We start from the raw sequence: 19,360 nt of genomic DNA on the forward strand, positions 1-19,360 counted from the left end.
AAATCAAACAACTGGGAAACAATCATTTTCCTGTGATCTGTTAAACATTAAATATGTTTACAAGGATTCCATTCATCACAAGCAATATTTCATAAGATGCGTACAAATGATAGGCCAAGAACAAAGATAAGCTGAAATAAACTGCGGATTGAAGCGTGTGCACAATGTTCAAGGCTTCAAGTGCACACGTATCACAAAAGACATTAAGATGTAAGAACAAAGGCAAATTTAGCAACATCTTTATGTGTAAGACCAGTTGGAAAGCATTGTCATGACCAGAGATGTGGAAATGCATAAATGAATAGCACTGTGTAAAAGATAACAGGTTTAATTCTTGTGCCCCAAAGTGCATTATTAATGTCAGCAAGTGTTTCAGCAAACTGCCCAAAAATCAGTATGTTAGTACAGCATGGCAGAATGAGTCAACTTGGATACCAAATCAGAATCAGGTTTATTATTAACAGCATGCTGTCATGAAATTTGTTAACTCAGCAGCAGTAGTACATGATAATATAAAAAGAAAAAAATAAGTAAATCTATTAAAGTATATACATATATTATACTATTATATATAGTATAAAGTATTAATATTATTTATTTTATATATTTTTAAGTAGTTAGATTAAAAATAGCACAAAACAGAAATAACATTAAAAAATGAGGTCGTGTTCATGGGTTCAATGTCCAATTAGGAAACAGATGGTGTGTGTGCCTTTAGGCTTCAGTTCCTCCTTTCTGATGGTAACACTGAGAAGAGGGCATGTCCCAGGTGATGGGGGTCCATGAGTAAATGGACACCAACTTTCTGAGACACCATTCCTTGAAGATGTCTTAGATTCTGCAGGGGCTAATTACCAAGATGGAGCTGACTAACTTTACAACTTTCTGTAGCTTCTTTTGGTCCTGTGCAATAGCCTCACTCCACCCCCATACCGGACGGTGATGCAGCCTGTCAGAATGCTCTCCACAGTACATCTATAGAAGTTTTTGAATACAGGAAACCAATCTGCATGTTACTCCATTTATACAGATAGAGGCATAAAAATGATGTGAGCTGTAGATGGAGTAGAGTCTTGTTCTCAGGGTAGAAGTGTCAGATACCAGAGAGTGTGGGTCTAAGGTGAGAGAGGGAGCGTTTAGAAAATGTGCAAGGCAAGATGTGCCTGAACACACTGCAAGGGGAGGCGCTAGAAAGCAGACTGGATAGCAACATTCAAGAAGCATTTAGACAGGCAGAGAATGGAGGGATGTGGACCAGGTGCAGGCAAAGGAGATCCATTTAATTTGGCATCATAGTCACACTGTCATCGTGGGCTGAAGGGCCTGTTCCTGTGCTTTGATGTTTCTAACACCTGCAGTGGTGAAAGGCTGGAAGTTTTGCATTTTGACATCAGAAGGCAGCATTTCAAGAAACCAGGTCACCAGCATCTTCTCAAGACCAACTTCTTAAGACAGTAACTTCTGGCCTAACAAACTATGTCCATAACTATAAATGAGCAAAGATAGAGAAACAAAGCGGAGAAGATTCCATTTCCATCCACTCTTCAAATGAGTTTGTTATCAATAATGGAGCAATCCTTCAATAGCTACACACTCAATGACTTAATTTAAAATCTCTCCTGGATTCCAACCTCCCCACCTTCACTCGTCCTCCTTCCCGAAGGAGTGAACATATTGGCATGGATAGAAGACTGAAAAGTCCAGCAAATAAAACAGGCAAATTTGATCTCTTCTTGGTTGGCACAACGTAATGAGTTGAATTACCACTAGACTAGTGCCAAAGCCCAACTTAGGCAATGTACATAAATGATGTACGAAGGGATGGGAATCATAATTATCGAGTTGTAAAGCATAGAAATATGTGTTCAGACCCAGTACGCCTGTTGCCCATCATGCCCATCTATAAGTGATCTCACCTGCCTGCAATAATTCTCATTCAAGTACCTGTCCAGATGCCTCTTAAATGTTCCGATTCCACCTCCTCTGGCAGCTCATTCTAGAAAATAACTACTTTTTGTAGAAAACATCTATGCTAAAGGTCCCCTTTAAACCTCCATCCTTCCACCATAAACCAAGGTCTTCTTGTTTTAGACACCCGTACCTTGGGAAATGAACTCTGGTTATCTATTCTATCTGTGCCCCTCATACTTTTCCATAGCTCTGTCATGTCACCTCTCAGCCTCTTTGCCAAGGAAAGTCAACCCAGCCTATCCCCTTCTCTCCAGATATCTCAAGTCCTCCAGTCTCCATGGACAGAAGGTATGGTTGCTAAATTTACTGACAACATAATAACAGAACTAATTTGTGAACAGTTCATAGGAAAGCCACAAAAGGGATACAGACAGGTTAAATGAGTAGATAAGGATCTGGTAACTGGCATACAATGTGGAAAAGACCTGAAAACGCCCAAATTTGGCAGGAAAAATAAAGAAACATATGGCACGAGATTGCATGAATCTGCGCTGAGGATGTAGGTGTCCCAGTACATCTGGAGTTACTGAGTATAATAGTAGTCTTATTTACTGTAAGTAAGGGATGATGTTATGCAATAGAAGCAGTTCAGCGAAGGCACAGTTGGCTAATATTTAGAAAGGACAGGTGTCGTTTGAAGAAAGGTTGGACAGTCTAGGCTTGTATCCTCTGGAGTTTAGAACAGTAAAAAGGAAAATGATTGAAATTTTTAACATTCAAAGGGGTCTTGACAGGGCTGGTGTGAAGAATATGTTTCCTCTTGAATCCTTAGCTAGGGAATTTATCTTCCTCCTATATATCCTATCAAGTATTTTCTCTGTCTCAGTGAACTTGCTTCTCATTGCTCCAAACCTAGAAAATGAATCCCAGCCTTCATTATCTCACATGACAGACCCACACTGCAGGCAAGTGGAAAATCCTGTTGAAACTTATCATGATGCAGTGGATCGTCAACACAGGAGATTCTGCAGATGCCGGAAATGCAGAGTGACACAAAACTCAGCAGGGTCAGGCAGCATCTATGAACAAACCATCAACACCTCAGGCTGACACCCTCCATCAGATCTGGAAAGGAAGGGGGAAGAAGCGGGAGCAAGAGGTGGGTGCAGAGGAAGGAGTACAAGCTAGAAGATGACAGGTGAAGGGGGGTGGGTGTAGCAAGAGGGTGGGAGATGATAGGTAGAAAAGGTAAAGGGCTGGAGAAGTAGAAATCTTCTGGAAGAGGAGTATTGACATGGAGAAAGGGAATGAGGTGGGGTTCCAGGGGAGGTGATACGCAAGCCAGAGCAGGGAATTGAAGAAGAGGGAAAAGGGAGGGGGGTGGGGGGAGGAATTATCAGAAGTTGAAGAAATTGTTTATGTTATCAGGTTAGAGGCTATCCAGATGGAATATGAAGTGTGGCTCATCCAAACAGAGAGTGGCTTCATTGTGGCAGGAGTGGAGGCCATGGGCCAACATGTTGGAATGGGAATGGGAATTGAAATTATGATGTTTGGCCAATGGAAATCCTGCTTTTTGCAGATGGAGCAAAGGTGCAGAACAAAGTGGACCCCAGACTACGTCAGGTCTCACTGGATACAAAAACCACACCAACAGATTCACAGTTAAAGCACTGCCTCACCCGATAGGAGTGTGTGGGGCCTTCAATGGAAGTGAGGGAGGAGGTGAGTGGGCAGGGGCGGCACTTCTCCCTTTACACTTCCTCCTTGGTCTCTGCTGCATCTGTTCCCAGGATGAGCCTTTCCATTCCTGGACATCAGAGATGTCCTCCTTCTTCAAAGAACAGGGATTCCCTTCCTCCTCCACTGATGCTGCCCTCACCTGCATCTCCTCCACTTCCTGGACATAAGCTTGCAACTCATTTGCCTGCCATTTTATTAGGGATAGAGTTCCTACCACCCCATGGGCCTCTGCATCCAACACATCATTCTCTGCAACTCCTACCATCTTCAACAGGACCCTACCACCAAACATATCTTTACTTCCTCATCCCCCCCCCCCACTCTCCACAGGGATCACTCTCTCCAGGACTCCTTTGTCCATTCATCCCTCCCCACTGACCTCCTCCTGGCAAGAAGTGCTACACCTGCCCATTTACCTCCTCCCTCACCTCCACTCAGGACCCCAAACTGTCCTCCCTGGTGAGGCAACACTTCAAACGCAAATTTGTCAGGATTATTTACTGTATCCAGTGCTCCCAATGGGGCCTCCACTACTTTGCTGAGTCCTGGTATAGACTGAGGAACCACTTCATTGAGGACCTTCCTTCCATCTGCAAAAAGCAGGATTTCCTTGTAACAATGCAGCTGGGTCTAAGCACAACTTCAGACAGAGACAGCGACAGGGTTGGTCAAATTACTTCAAACTTTACTTCAACAGGCAGAAGCACTCAGTACAACTGTCTTCACTTGTTCAGATTCAAACTATAATAGACAGGCAAATTAAGAGTTCACTGAGAATATAACAAAAAGGCTTCAAACAAGCTGTCTCACAAGATCCAAGGCTTCAGGAGAAAATCAGGCAAGTCAGTGGACGAGAAAAAAAAGGGTGGTTTCCACAGGCCAGATCGCAGGTAAGTCTCTTCATAGAACTAGCGCAGGAGATGACTAACTTTAGAAGTTGATTCTAACCAGCAGAGCGAGTATCAAGACTGAGCAACTGGCAGACAGAGTCACTAGCTTTCAAGACCTCTCAGTCAGTCTCAGGTGCGTCTCGTAATCCAATCGAGATTCCTCCCAGTGTATCGGGGTGAGGATCTTCGCCCAGAAAGGTGACATCAATGGCTTGGAGGTGTCAGCGCCCCCTACTGGCCATTTCAGATGTTATGTTCTTGGTGGTCAACCATTTTAATTCCAATCCCCATTCCCAGTCTGACATATCTGTCCATGGCATCCTCTACTGCCATGATGAGGCCACTCTCAGGTTGCAGGAGCAACATCTCATATTCTGTCTGGGTAGCCTCCAACCTGATGGCACGAACATCGATTTCTCTAACTTCTGATAATTTTCCCCCTCTCACTTCCTGCTTCAATTCCCCACACTGGCCCCCCCTTACCTCTTCTTTTCCTCACCTGCCTATCACCTACAGCTGGTGCCCCCCTTCCCTTTTTCCCATGGTTCATTCTCCTCTTCTACCAAATTCCTTCTTCTCCAGCCTTTTCCACCTACCTCCTCCCAGCGTCTTACTTCATTCCCCTCTCCCACCCACCTGGCTTCCCCTATCACCTTCCAGCTTGTACTCCTTTGCCTTCCTCCACCTTCTTACTCTGGCTTCTTCTCCCTCCCTTTCTGGTCCTGAGAGGAAGGGTCTCGGCTGAAACGTCAACTGTTTAATCATTTCCCTAGACCGGGGGTCGGCAACCCGCGGCTCCGGAGCCACATGCGGCTCTTTTACGTCTGTGCTGCGGCTCCCTGTTGCTTTGGGAAATAATTGGTCAGTATTTAATTAAAATGTATTTTATATTAGTTTGTTAGTTTTTGAAATGTAATTCTAAATTTGAAGATTATGGTGATCTTGTACAATCTAAATAAGACGTTGTGGCGACCCATTTCCTGACACATCCGAACCGGCTCACAATTAGCCAGCGTTCAGGCTAAGGGAGATAGCCTACGGGGGTTTGTGAGTACGTGTCTTTTGCAGCATCCGCGCCCATGGGGGGGCGGGTTGAGGGAGGCTTAAAAGCAAGGCTGTTTAGTTCGAATAAAGCTATCTTTGACTGCAGTTTACTGACTGCGTGTAGCACACCGCTACAACGTGTTTTTATCGCTGGCTGTCCAGAGGGGAGGTGCTGAAATGCTTTGTCGCGTGTCTGGAAGAAGTGAAAACTTTCCTGGGCAGCAAAGGGCTCACCTTTCCTGAGCTGGAACAGCCAGAGTGGTTGGAAAAGCTACACTTCATGGTAGACATGACAGCGCACCTGAACATGCTGAACACAGCTCTTCAGGGGTAAGGACGTACAGCCCTGCACATGTTGGAGGATGTTTTGGCATTCGAGCGCAAGTTGACAGTGCTTGCCAGAGATTTACAGAAAGGCACATTGTCTCACTTCCCCAATTTGAGAGAGTTCAAACAAGGTCACGACATGATAAATTCGGAATATTTACATTCTGCAATCATCGCAATGCAAACATCGTTTGGGAAAAGCTTCTGTGAGTTCAGAGAGGAAAAAAACACATTATCCTTCCCGGTCACTCCCCTAAGCATCGATCCATCCCTACTGAATACGACTGCATTGTCAGGTGTGAGTCAACCTGACCAAGTATGATAAATATTTTAATTGCCTATTATTTTACATATATTCATATGTTTTCATTGTTCAGTGAAACAGTCCTTTTATTTTTCAGGTTGACAGCTGGCTGACGTTATTTTTGGTTTGCTGCTGGCGGCAAATTTAAGTTTGGCGTTTTTCATAAATACAAGAAGGACTCAAATAGACATTGAGTATTTTACTTAAAAGTAACCTTCAACCCAACATCTTTTTCTCGGACTTCAAAATGTTTTTGTTGCATGCAGAAATGTAATTTTGTTTTCTCTGCAGGAGTTCATCAATTTCATAAATGCAACACATTATAGTTTGTTTATACATAGCATAAAGGCAAAAAAAAAACGTTGTATGCAGTGTTATTTCATTTTAAATGTCAAACGGGTTTTGCGGCTCCCAGTGTTTTCTTTTCTGTGGGAAACGAGTCCAAGTGGCTCTTACAGTGGTAAAGGTTGCTGACCCCTGCCCTAGACTCTGCCTGACCTGCTGAGTTTCTCCAGCATTTTGTGTGTTTTCCAATTTCAATGTTTTTGGTGCAGCTGTAAGTGAAAGCTCACCTCAAAAAGAACAGCAGAGAAGCAAATTATCAAGTACAGGACACAATAACTGCTTGTCAAATCAAAGTTGATTTGAATAACCACTCAAGCATGGGTCCTTATTATCTCTTGCATTTGCAAGTCCATTGACGTCAACACTAACACACACTTAACAGTTTAACAGGAGATCATTGCATGTGTGAGAAATGGAGCTGTTTATTCTCTTTTCTGCACATGGACAGTTCTGTGTTGAACAAACACTGAATCAGCTCATCAATGCAACTGAACCAATCCATCAATTCACAGAACACACATCCTTTCTGGGTTCAATCTGAATACATCCACTTACAATGTTCTTGCAACAGAGTATATGGACAGACATTTTCCTGTTTAATTTATCATCCCCTAATTCTATGAACCCCACCATGAATTGAATGCTAAGTTTTCCTCGATCAAGTTTCCTACAAGAATGACATTCAGGAAGTGTTCAATAGCATGTTTTCCATTAGCTGACTTTGTTCAGTTGCTCAGTCATCGTGCTGAATTGAGTACCCATTGTCTACCATTACAACGTTGTTTATAATTCCATTCTACAGTATTCTGGGTGAGAGAGCAGGGTTCGACTGCGGTCTTTACAGTAGACTGGGGTGTCCAGCTTGCAGTCTGACAGCATCCTTTCTGAGGGGAATAGCTTCAATGTGATCAGTGACTCTGCTGAGCATCTCACAGTTCAGCCACACCATACCGGCCTGAAGATGTTAGTAGGAGGTTATATGACTCACCCTCATCTGCACCACTGATGCCAATCTTCATAATACACACCCCCAGTAATTTGTTTTCTCAAGTCCTGCACTCTTCAAATTTTATCTCCCCATTGGGCATACTTAATGTTTAACACTTAATATCTCATTTAATGTTAAGTATATATAAATCTGGGTAAGCTATCTTAATGGCATTAACATAGGTCATTGATTTGGAACAATGGCTCTGTTTTTCACTCTAAAATTGCTGCCTAACTTATTAGGTTTGCCCTGTACCCTCTGCTTTTACTTATAATCCTCTCTGCCTATATTTCCTCTATTTGCTGGACTTAATGAAAGAGCACAACAGCCTGTTTCCAAAGTGAACTACAATAAGAAATACTGGAACCAGCATGTAAGTGCCATTTTAAAGAAGGCACAACAGTGTCTCTACTTTCTTAGAAATTTGCACAGATTTGGCATGTCATCTTAAACTTTGACAACTTCAATAGATACACAGTATACCAACTGGTTGCATCAGGACCTGGCATGGGAACACCGATGCCCGTAAAAGCCTACAAAAACTGGTGGATGCAGCTCATCGCAGGAGAAATCGTTCCCACCATTGAGTACATCTACAAGGAGCTGTGCCTTAAGAAAGCATCATCAAGGACCCCACCATCCAGTACGCGCCCTCTTCTCACTGCTGTCATCAGGAAGGAGGTACAGAGGCCTTGGGTCTCCCACCACCAGGTTTAAGAACAGTTGTTACCCTTCAACCATTGAGCTCCTGGATAACTCCACTCACCTCAACACTGAACTGATTCCACAACCTACGGACTCAGTTTCCAGGACTCCTCAAATCAAGTTCTCAGTGTTGCTTATTTACTTAAAGTTCAAAGTTCAAAATGTATTTATTATCAAAGTATGTATCCAGTATACAACCTTGTGATTAGTCTTCTTGCAGGCAGCCACAAAACAAAAAAACACAATGGAGTCTATTCTTTAAAAAAAAACCCACACAACGCCATCACACACACAAAGTGTGAAAAAAGTAAACTGCGCAAACTATGAAAAGTAAACAAACAGCATTAACCACGGAGACCGCAAAAGTGAGTCCATGGACAGGGAGCTGCTGAGACTTTGTGACTCTGAGCCGCAGTCAGTTCAGCACTGAAGCGCCTTGATCAAATCATACAAATAGTAAAAAAAACAAGTAAACAAAAATTTATTATTTTATAATAAAACTCATTGTTATTACCTTTGATTTTGCACACATGGTCATCTTTTGTCATGGGTTGCTTGTCAGTCTTTGTGTGTGGTGTGTGTAGTTTTTCCACTGATTCTGTTCTATTCTTTGTTCCACTGTGAATACCTTCATGAAAATGAATCTCAGGATTTACATTCTTTAATAATAAGTTTGCTTTGAACATTAAGGTCAGGCAGCATCTGTGAATAAAGGAACAGGGTTAACAATTTGAGTGAAAGCCTCTTTTTCTGGAGAGAAAACAATTCATTTTAAGTAGTAGGGGGAGTAGGAGGGGGGTAAAGTGGATATTTCTGATCAGGTGGCCAGGGATACCATGCGGATAAGTTATTAATAAAGTTATTAGTTATGGCTGATAGGTTAACAAGGTTAGAGACAGCAAACACAAATAAAGGATCAAAAAACTTGGGTTGTCATGGTAAGTCAGTGCGTTATGTTTTCTTTTAGTGAGAATTTCCTCTCAGGGGGATTTAAGAGAACCACTGCACTATTTTGAAGTGTGCATTGCTGGCACATATTGTCTCATTCCCTGTCAAATACTTATCACTCAAAAAGCATCAGTGAAGTAGGTCGACCGGTAATTTTTACTTATTCTCTTTCTGGAACTTTGCCATGCACAAGTGGCAGAGTTGTTGCCTGTATAACTGGCTGTAAAGAACTCAGGGATACCATGAAGTCATCATACAGCATATAGAAATCTTGTGTTGGTTCTTCTTTATCATGGTAACATGAGCATTGGCATATAGTGTCAACAGTAACATCTCTGAACTTTACTATAACATTATCACAAAATAAAACATCATTTTTGATCAAATTGTTCCACCATGCTGTGATTAACATCCTGACATACTTACAATTAATTTTCAATTATACCTAATTACCTCATCACACAGAAGAATAGCTGGCTGATCAATTGTCCTGTGAACATTTCCATGGTGGAGATGGTGTGAGGTGGTGTTAATTGTATTTCCATGACAACATTTACTTTACCTGTTACACAACCTTAACACTTGGCTTCCTCTAATCATAGATTTTGCTTACATTCAAACAGCTGTTGGAGCATTTCCTTAAAAATTTCTAGAACAGTAATAATACACTAAACGTGAACATCAGCTTCTCCAGCTTCTGATGATTTCTACCTGCACTCCCTTTTTTCCATTACCCAGTCTGGCTCTCTTATCCCTTCTCCTCACTTGCATATTACCTCTGCACACTGAGGCTGGTAGAGTGGTAGGTGAGGACAAGAGGAACCCTATCTCTGGTGGAGTGTAGGTGAGGGCAAGAGGAACCCTATCCTTATCCCTGGTGGGATGGCAGATTCCAGCACATAGTTCTCCATAACTTCCACTATCTCCAACGGGATTCCACCACCTAGCACCTTTCCCTCCCCCTCTCCCCCACTTTCTGCTTTCCACAGGGATCACTCCCTACATAATTCCCTCGTCCATTTGCCCCTCCCCACCGATCTCCCTCCTGGCACTTATACCTGCTCACACACCTCCTCCCTCACTACCATTCGGGGTCCCAAACAGATCGTCCAGGTGTGGCAACACTTCACCTGTGAGTCTGTTGGGGTCATGTACTGTATCCATGCTCCCAATGTGGCCTCGATGTAGATTGAGAGACTGCTTCACCAAGCACCTACACTCCATCTGCCAAAAAAAGACCAGGGATCTACCGGTGACGACCCATCTTAATTCCACTTTCCATTCCCATTCCGACATGTCATTCTATGGTCCCCTCTACTGTCGCGATGAGGCCACACTAAGGTTGGAAAAGCAACCTTTTATATTCCATCAGGGTAGCCTCCAACCTGATGGCATGAACATCGATTTCTCGGACATCCAGGAATGTCCCCCCCCCCCACTTCACCATTCCCCATTCCCATTTCCCTCTCCCACCTTACCTGCTCCTCCCCTTCCCTTTCTTCCAAGGCCTTCTGTCCTCTCTTATCAGATTCCAGCCCTTTATCTTTTTCACCAAACAACTTCCCAGCTCTTTACTTTACCTCTCCCCCTCCCTCTCACCAACTACCTTGTATTTCTTACTCACCTCCCACCGCCATCTAACTCTGACTTCTCAACATTTTTCTCCAGTTCTGATGAAGGATCTCAGCCTGAAACGCCAACTGATTGCTTTTTTCCATGGATGCTGCCTGGCCTGCTGAGTTCCTCCAGAATTTTGTGTGGGTTGCTTGGATTAGCAGCATCTGCAGATTTTCTCTTGTTTGTGAAACTAACTGTTCCTCCTCTCTCCTCTCCAGTAATCTGCTCACTGTTGTTGCTTAAATCTTGGAAATATTAGGAAGCTTAATGACCACCAAAGCCATCAAGCCCATGCCATGGTTCCTTAGTGTTCATTCATTATCACCTCCACAGCAAGAGCCGTCAATGACAGATCACGAAGGGTATTGGACTCCACAGAGTTAGACGCTAATCGCGCTGAGGTGGGATTTGGCCATCTGTTTGTCCAGGAGCAAGGACACACACAACCTAAGATTCTCAAAAGTCATAGCAACAAGGTGTTCAGAGTGCAACATCACAGCCAATGGCAATTAAAAAGAATGTGAGAAAGTAATCATGGGAAGTTAACTAGAATGGTAATCTAGGACCACCCAGAAAAGCAAGAAAGCAGGGAAGAAAATATGAAGCCATGAAGAAAAGCTCTTAAGAAAAAAAATTATCATCCTTTAAAAGGCCATATTCTGAGGTCTCTTCTGTTCATTTCTTGACACCTCATTATAGGATGTGGAAGCTTCAGAGAGGGTGCACAGCAGATTTACCAGGCTGCTGCCTGGATTAGAGAGCATGCCTTATGAGGACAGGTTGAACAATCTAGGGCTTCTCTCTTTGGAGAGGAGGAGGATGACAGGTGACTTGATAGAGGTGTACAAGATGATAAGAGGCATATATACAAACGGAAAGCCAGAGACTTTTTCCAGGGCAGAAATGGCTAACACAGTGGTGGGGGGGGGGGGGAGTATAGGAGAATATCAGATGTAAGGCTTTTTTACACAGGGAATTGTAGGTGCATGGAATGTGCTGCTGGCAATGGTGCTAGATACATTAGGGACATTTGAGAGACTCTTAGATTGGCACATGGATGACAGAGAGATGGAGGAGGGAAGGGTTAGATTGATCTCGGAGTAGGTTAAAGGGTTGGTCAATGACCCTGTACCATCTTCTGATGTACTTTGTTCCGATGTCAATTTTTATCAGCCAAAATAAATTTTCTTCATAAATAAAAAAATCCCAAGAATAAACTGTGCTTTGCCTTTTCATTCTTACTGTAGCAGTTACTTAACTGAAGACTGTAAACAGGGGTTTGACACTGTATGACATGCTCCAAAATAACAAAATTCCAAACTTCAAAAGGGTACATTTGATCCTTTATTCAGAAACCACAAAAGACAAACAGCTAATGAAACTAAAACTAGCGATATCACCAAATTAGCAATCTAAGAGGTAGTGTCAGCAATCATAATGTATATAACAAAGAAAAATCACTCCAAGCCTACTCTGGGGCTAACTGAACTTAGACAAAGCGTGAATACATAACTATACTCATTTGCTTCTACCACACCCCAAAACACATGACAAATCACCCATAATAAATGTGCAAAGCAAATTACAGTACAGATCGAAAAACAAACAATACATGGCTCCTGCACTTACATTTGTAAACAATGTGGTGAATATAAAATCACATATTTAAACACAATATTGTTGTTACCACTCATGTGGGCTCCTGACATGGCACACGACTACAATAATTGAGGGGCTTCATCTCCCATCTGAGCACCTCCCTGCCAGAAGCGAAAGAACCCTATGCTGTGATCCTTCCCCACCAGGTCCTTACAGTGCTGGAACCAAACTGCAGAGCATTGCTCAGCACCTACTCCAGCGGCCTGGAATGTGCCAGTGGCAGCACTCCTCCATCAACATCGACGTGCTGGCAGACCACAAGTTTCAGGCAGATCAAAAGGCATCTTTCACTGAGATGGTGATCTGCCAGCAGCATTTGATGTCCCTTTCTATGTGTGTCCTTCGGGGACAGGTAAATCAGAGAGTCCTCGGTCTTGCACTTGCTCAGGATGAACCCTAATGTAGGCCGTTGCATCTTCCTTCACACCCCTTTCACAAACAACAGCCTGAAAAGAGGTGAGCACCATCTCATCCCCAGTACAGTCATCCCGTGGGTAGCACGCAGCGGAAGTCATGGCCCAAGCATGCAGGAAGGAGCTACCATGGACCTCACTCGACCCTCTTCCCAGTCAGAAACCCCTTGGGGGCTGATCTTCAATAATAAGCTTCTTTACTTCTGCAATGAGCTGAACGGCTCATTTCCGTGACTTCTGATTCTAATGACGCTCTGCACACTTCATCATGTGACCCAATTTGCACCTCATAAGAACATGTACACAATGAAACCTGAGATCGTTGCGCAGCCCTGATGCCACTGGGCTTTGAATTTAACCCGATAATTCCTCTTTATGAACTACCCTCCGGAGGGAACTTGAAACCTACAGTTGCTTCTCAGCTACCTGATCTCCTTCATGACATTTGCCAAATTAAGTCTTCCTTTTACCAGCTATTTTCTCTCAAATGGGCTTCGGGAATGACATGTCAGCCCTTTGCCATTTGTTTTATTTATTTATGTCAGGCACAAGGATAAGCCCTGGGACAATTCTGAATGAGGTATCCTGTCTTCCCTCAATGCCCTTGCGTGTCAGAGGTAATAATTAGCTGGTGAATCACCTCATTAACTTCAGCTGCTCGTCTCTTTTAAATACTACTCTGAATGCTGATGATCTTGCCGATGGGGTTCAGCTGCTAGCAGTCACTACTGTTTTCAGAGAGACGTGCACAGTGAGCAGATCCCATTTCTAATTTGCTGAAGTGCTGATGAAGGGTTTCTGTTGACTGTTCATTCCCTCTCCATAGATGTTGCCTGACTTGCTGAGTTCCTCCAGCAATTTTGTGCATATTTCTATTTTGCCATGCTTTTGTACTTTGATTTCTAGAGGGCCAACTACAAATCCAATTCAAACATTCTTGGAAGAAGTTGAAATAGCATTGGGAAGTGGTTATTGGAAGTTGGGAGAACACAGGGCTGCTCACATCGAGGGGTGAGCAGCTTCAAGTTCTGAAGATCTATCCTGGCCCAACATATCGATGCAATTATGAAGGAGACACACTAGCAGTTAAGTCTCATAAGGAGTTTGAGGAGATGTACTGCAGGTGCTTTTGATGCAATTACTCTTGTAATTGTAAATAGTAATTGTAGTTGGGACATTATGGATTTGAATCCAGCAACAGGGGAAGTGGACAGCTATATTTCTAAATGATGCATGCATTAAAGTGAACTTACATTTGATGGTGTAACACAGTCCTCTGCCTCAGGTTGCAAAGACTATGTTCAGTAGAGAGGGTTAAAGGATCCATGATGAGTTATTGCCATGCATTCTGTAGGAGACGCACCATAGCAGTGGAAGAAAGAGGAAAAAAGGCAGTCAATGGGAGACTCAGTGAAGTCAGCTGCTATGCTCTGGCTGGAACTGAGCTACCATACTGCTGTTGGGGCTCCACTTATCCAAGCAATTGATGAGTATTCAATCACATTTCTGACTAATAGATGGTGGAAAGTTCACAATATTATTTAATATTTATTATTATCAGTTTGAATTTCTTTTTGTATTTGTATAAGTTACCTTTTGCACTTTGGTTATTTGTCTGTAGTTTTTCATTGATTCTGTTGTGTTTCTTTGCCTTACTGTGAACACCCACGTGATAGTACATGGTGACCCTCATCGTACCAGAACATATTATACAGGGTCAGGAAAGCTCACCAATGTCTCTATTTCCTGAGGAGGCTGAAGAGAATTAGACTGTGGACAACAATGCTGATGCCATTCTGCAGATGCAGAGTGGAGAACAACCTAACAAGCTGCATCGCCACTTGGTACGGGAGCTGTACTGCAGCGGACAGGAAGGCTCCACAATGGGTAGTCAAAACTGCCCAATGCATCACCAGCACCAGCCTGCCAACCATCAAGAGATACACACAGAAAAATGTTCAATAAGTGCCAGTGAATGGGATCATGAAGGATCCCACTCACCCTGCCCGTGGACTGTTTGTTCCACCCCCAACAGGAGGAGGCTACGTAGCATCCACACCACGACCACCAGACTCAAAAAGAGTCACCTTCCCCAAGCAGTAAGGGTGATCAACACATCTGCCCCTAATCCACCCCTCCACACCCCCAATATCTACCAGTTTCTGTCAGTCATTTTATGTAGACATTCCTGTGTCTAATACCATTATCAATCTATGTATATAAGCCATCTTTAATGACATTAAATAATTTTGAATCTTGATAATAAATTTACTTTGAACTTTGAAAAGTTGTGTAGGTCAGAAGATAAATTAGTCACTTACCTGATTAATGCAATGTAAGCAGATATTTATTAGAGGTCAGAAGGTGAACTTGCTGCATGGAAGTTTAATATAATTAATGGTGGTGTAAAAGTGTGGTAGACACAGCTAAATATAAAAAGGAGCAATTCAATATCCTTTGTATCCCCTACGTTCTGAATCACGCACTACTTCCACCTAGTGCCTGCTTCTTCCATTTCCCTGAATGTAGACTGAGAAAACTCTTTGTAAAACAAACTCCCAATTTATTGAGCTGCTTTATTTCCCAGCCAAATAATATACAAAAGGGGCAGTTATACTCAGGACTCCACTTTCTCTGTTAAAATAAAAAGAGACACTTCAAGAAATTATTAAACGTGCAAAGTACTTTCACTAACTTTTGTGATGTGCCTGGAGCCTAGCGGAACTTGAGCCTTTAAGCCTAATAACATGCAAGTCCACTTTAAGCTGATTTATGAGGGAGGGCACCTAGTTCCTTGGGCCAGAAAAATGTTAACTCTCACACCTCATCCAGAGCTGAAAGTGGTGGAGGTGGGAGAATGCAGAGCAGGCTTTGGTAGCTGGAAGCGTCATTGGTCAACTCACAGTCAGTGAGTTGGTCCTGGAAAGGAGGTGATTGAGCAAAGGAGGACATGATTTTGTGGGATACAGAGAAGCACTTCTGACTGATCTCACGCATTCAGTTCATCTCTGTCAACAGCTGGCTCAGGTTAGAACAGGACAGGGTCCAACACAATAGACCCGGATGGACCCCAATCTACGCAGAATTATTTGGCTCCTGTCCGGTTTACACATATGCCTTGGTCACCAGTGGAACCAGTTTGTAGGTAAGGGGGCAAGGATGAGCTAAGTTGGGTAACCGTCTTGTTTGGTTCCAAGACCAAAGCAAATTTATTATCAAAGTACATCATATGTGTCACCATATACAACTGAGATGATTCTTCTTGCACGCATTCGCAGTAGAACAAACACATACAATTGGATCAATGAAAAACTGCACATATACAAAAACTGAAAAGCATCCAATGCACAAAAGGCAAACTGTGCAAATATAAATAAACAATACTTAGAACGTCAGTTGTAGAGTCATTAAAAGTGAGTCCATAGTTTGTGTTCAGTGATCAATGTGGTGTTGAGGTGAATGAATTGCTCCTTCAGGAGCCGATTGGTTGAAGGGGTAATAACTGTTGGTGCTGGTTTCTTATGCTCATGTAAGGTAGCTATGCTGCTTGGTCAATAAGGATATTGGAACATGGTATTAATTGGATAAACACAGTAGAAATCGGTCAAACATCCCTTTGATCTTGCTCCACCATTCAAAAAGAACGTGGCTCCAGCTCATTCCTCTATTCTTCTATCTGTTTTTTCCCCAGCCTTGATCTAGGATACTGAATTCCAAATACTCTTTCCTCTTCCTTTGGTCTGTCTAAGATCGATGCCCCTAATTTAGAAGAAACAAAATCTCAGGAGGAAGATCCCAGCAGTCTCCTGTTCCTCCTGATTCTGAAACCTTGCCCACCCACCCCCTCCAGTCCAGACTTCCCACGTGGAAAAGCTCCCTCTCAGCAAATAATCTGTCATGTCGCTTCAGATTCATGGATATCCCCTTGTACTTCTGAACTGAAAAGGGGACAGACTAAATCAGTTCAGTCATTTCTCACAAGGCAACCCCTTCATCACAGGAATCAACCTAACGAATGCCCTCCGAACCAACTCCAATGCAAATTTATCCCTTCTTAATAAGAAGGCCAAGCTGTCCTCCATTTACAAAAAGCAGATCAGAAGTGAAATTTTAAAAAGAAACATCAATGCAATGGCACAAAACAGAACTGATCTCCAAATATTTAAACTATTTTTTTAAAATGTGAACTTTGAGAACCATGACATTTGACTTCATTTTTTCATTCATTTGAATTTAAAATAATAGACGTGGGAAGTAACTTCGAACTTTGAACATCCTTTACACTCAACACCGTGAAATCAATTTTAGCAGAATTAATTGGTGAGTCTTTAGAATGTACCTCAGAGGAGGGCTAGAATCTTGGTAATTGAATATGATCATCTTTTAGATATCAAAGAAATATTGCTTGGATCAAATTGCTAGTTTGCAAAATAGTTTTATGCTCATTTAAGGGTCATAGTGAGAAGGCAAAAGGTCTGCCAGGGATTTTATAGAAAGGCAGTAGCTGTAAAGGAACGTTCCTACTTCTGTATGTTATGTGGAATTTCTATGTTCTTGCATGTTTAATTCATATTTATTTTAAATGCATCACTTAAAATAAAAATGATAAAGAAAGCTTCCTTTGAGAGCAATTTTATTTATTGTGGCAATGTTTTCAGATGTCTGAAGCAGAATTTACTGATACAGAAAAGTCAAATTTCAGCTGTACTACAGAAATCAACTGAAATTCGAAACATTATATCAATGAAACACTTTGTTCATACTAACCTGAGTGACAAATTCAATTTTTTTAAGGGATAAGAGCATCTTAGTCACTTGGAAATCGGTGTAAACTTCCTATCTTTCATCACACGAGTCTTGTGCTCCCTCTCCAGGTGAGGAAAAGTATTACTGCTTAAAACAACAAAGGAAAATTATTCCAACAGCAACAAGGGCCAACATACACTTCTGTTGTTACCTGGGCAGGAGGGCAGAAGATTGAATTCCTTCTATCAGAATTCAATCTGGAAAGAAAATCTAAGATGTCTTTAATGCAGGAAGGTACCCAACAATGTTTCACAAAGGTATTAATTAAACAAAAGCAATTTATATCCTGCTAAGCAATTCATTGTAAAGTACTATGTGGAATACATACCTTGTTCACCTATGATCTACTATACACGTGCAGTGTCCCTCATCTGTATGATTTACCAAGATGCTGTCTTGATTAAAGAGCATATCTTATGAGGATTGGTTGAGCGAGCTTTGGAGCAAAAGAGGGTGAGAGGTGACTTGATAGATGGGTACAAGTTGATAAGAGGCATAGTTGGAGCAGACAGCCAGAGACATTTTCCCCAAGGCAAATAGCTAATATGAGGGATGTGGTGAACTACATATACCTGTCTGGACACGCCCCCCCCACCCCTGCTGACTGCTCCTGTGGCTCCTCCCACAGACCCCGGTATAAAGGCGATTGAGGCCTGAGCCCGGCCTCTCAGTCTCCAGGATGTAGTATGGTGGTCAACCACTGCTTGTTCCTTCTTCCAGTCAATAAAAGCCAATATCTCGCCTTTACGTCTCAGAGAGAGTTATTGATGGTGCATCAAGGGAGCACATCTTTACGGTGATTGGAGGAAAGTATAGAGGGTAATGCCGAGGTAAGATTCTTTTTTACAGAGGCGGGTGCATGGAATGTGCTGCCGGGGTGGTGATCAGGACAGGCACATTAGGAAGATTTATGAGACTCTTAGATGGGCAGATGGATGAAAGGAAAATGGAAGGGCAAGATTGATCTTAAGAGTAGTCTAAAGTGTCCGCACGATTTTGTGGGCCAAAGGGCCATACTGTTCAATGTTCTGACCAGTAATAACATTTAATGTCCAGCACCAACACTTAGCCCTCCTTTGCAAATGCTTACTCAGTGATAGAACAAAACCCAACAACCAAGCCCTTCTCAGAGCTGATCTGTCAGCATATGCAAAGATTTAGTACATGCCCTAGGTTCATTCCTGAGCAGATGTCTGCATAGAACAGAGATTAAAATGTTTATCTTCAGTTACAAATGGCAGCTTAGCCTTTAATCTCCACTAATATATTAGAGTGGCTAGACGCTCCTCAATATTTTCTCTGAATTTCATTGCTGAGTCTGAGCAACAATCTAATCTTCTTTGTGCATTTAATGCAAAACTGTATCCACTGCAAATACCCCACCTCTCCCCTCTGGTCTATATTGGCAATGAAAGTTGTTCAGATTGAGGTATGCACATTCAATAAACTGCATCTCTTTTTAAAGACAGTGATGCACCATCGATAACTCTCTCTGAGACGTAAAGGCGAGATATCGGCTTTTATTGACTGGAAGAAGGAACAAGCAGTGGTTGACCACCATACTACATCCTGGAGACTGAGAGGCTGGGCTCAGGCCTCAATCGCCTTTATACCGGGGTCTGTGGGAGGAGCCACAGGAGCAGTCAGCAGGGGCGTGTCC

The 19,360-nt window shown here is 42.6% G+C and overlaps 1 long non-coding RNA gene across 1 annotated transcript in view; it reads left to right on the forward strand.

The window, feature by feature from the left end:
• LOC132396656 (uncharacterized) overlaps window positions 1-8,271 on the forward strand; it is a 201,406-nt gene extending 193,135 nt beyond the window's left edge. The window contains exon 4 of the long non-coding RNA XR_009513064.1: window positions 6,317-8,271. This is a non-coding gene — a long non-coding RNA (uncharacterized LOC132396656). The remainder of the gene's footprint in view (window positions 1-6,316) is intronic.
• The last annotated feature ends 11,089 nt before the right edge of the window (window positions 8,272-19,360 follow it).

This window comes from Hypanus sabinus, chromosome 7 (assembly GCF_030144855.1).
Source record: "Hypanus sabinus isolate sHypSab1 chromosome 7, sHypSab1.hap1, whole genome shotgun sequence".
NCBI classification, from domain to species: domain Eukaryota; kingdom Metazoa; phylum Chordata; class Chondrichthyes; order Myliobatiformes; family Dasyatidae; genus Hypanus; species Hypanus sabinus.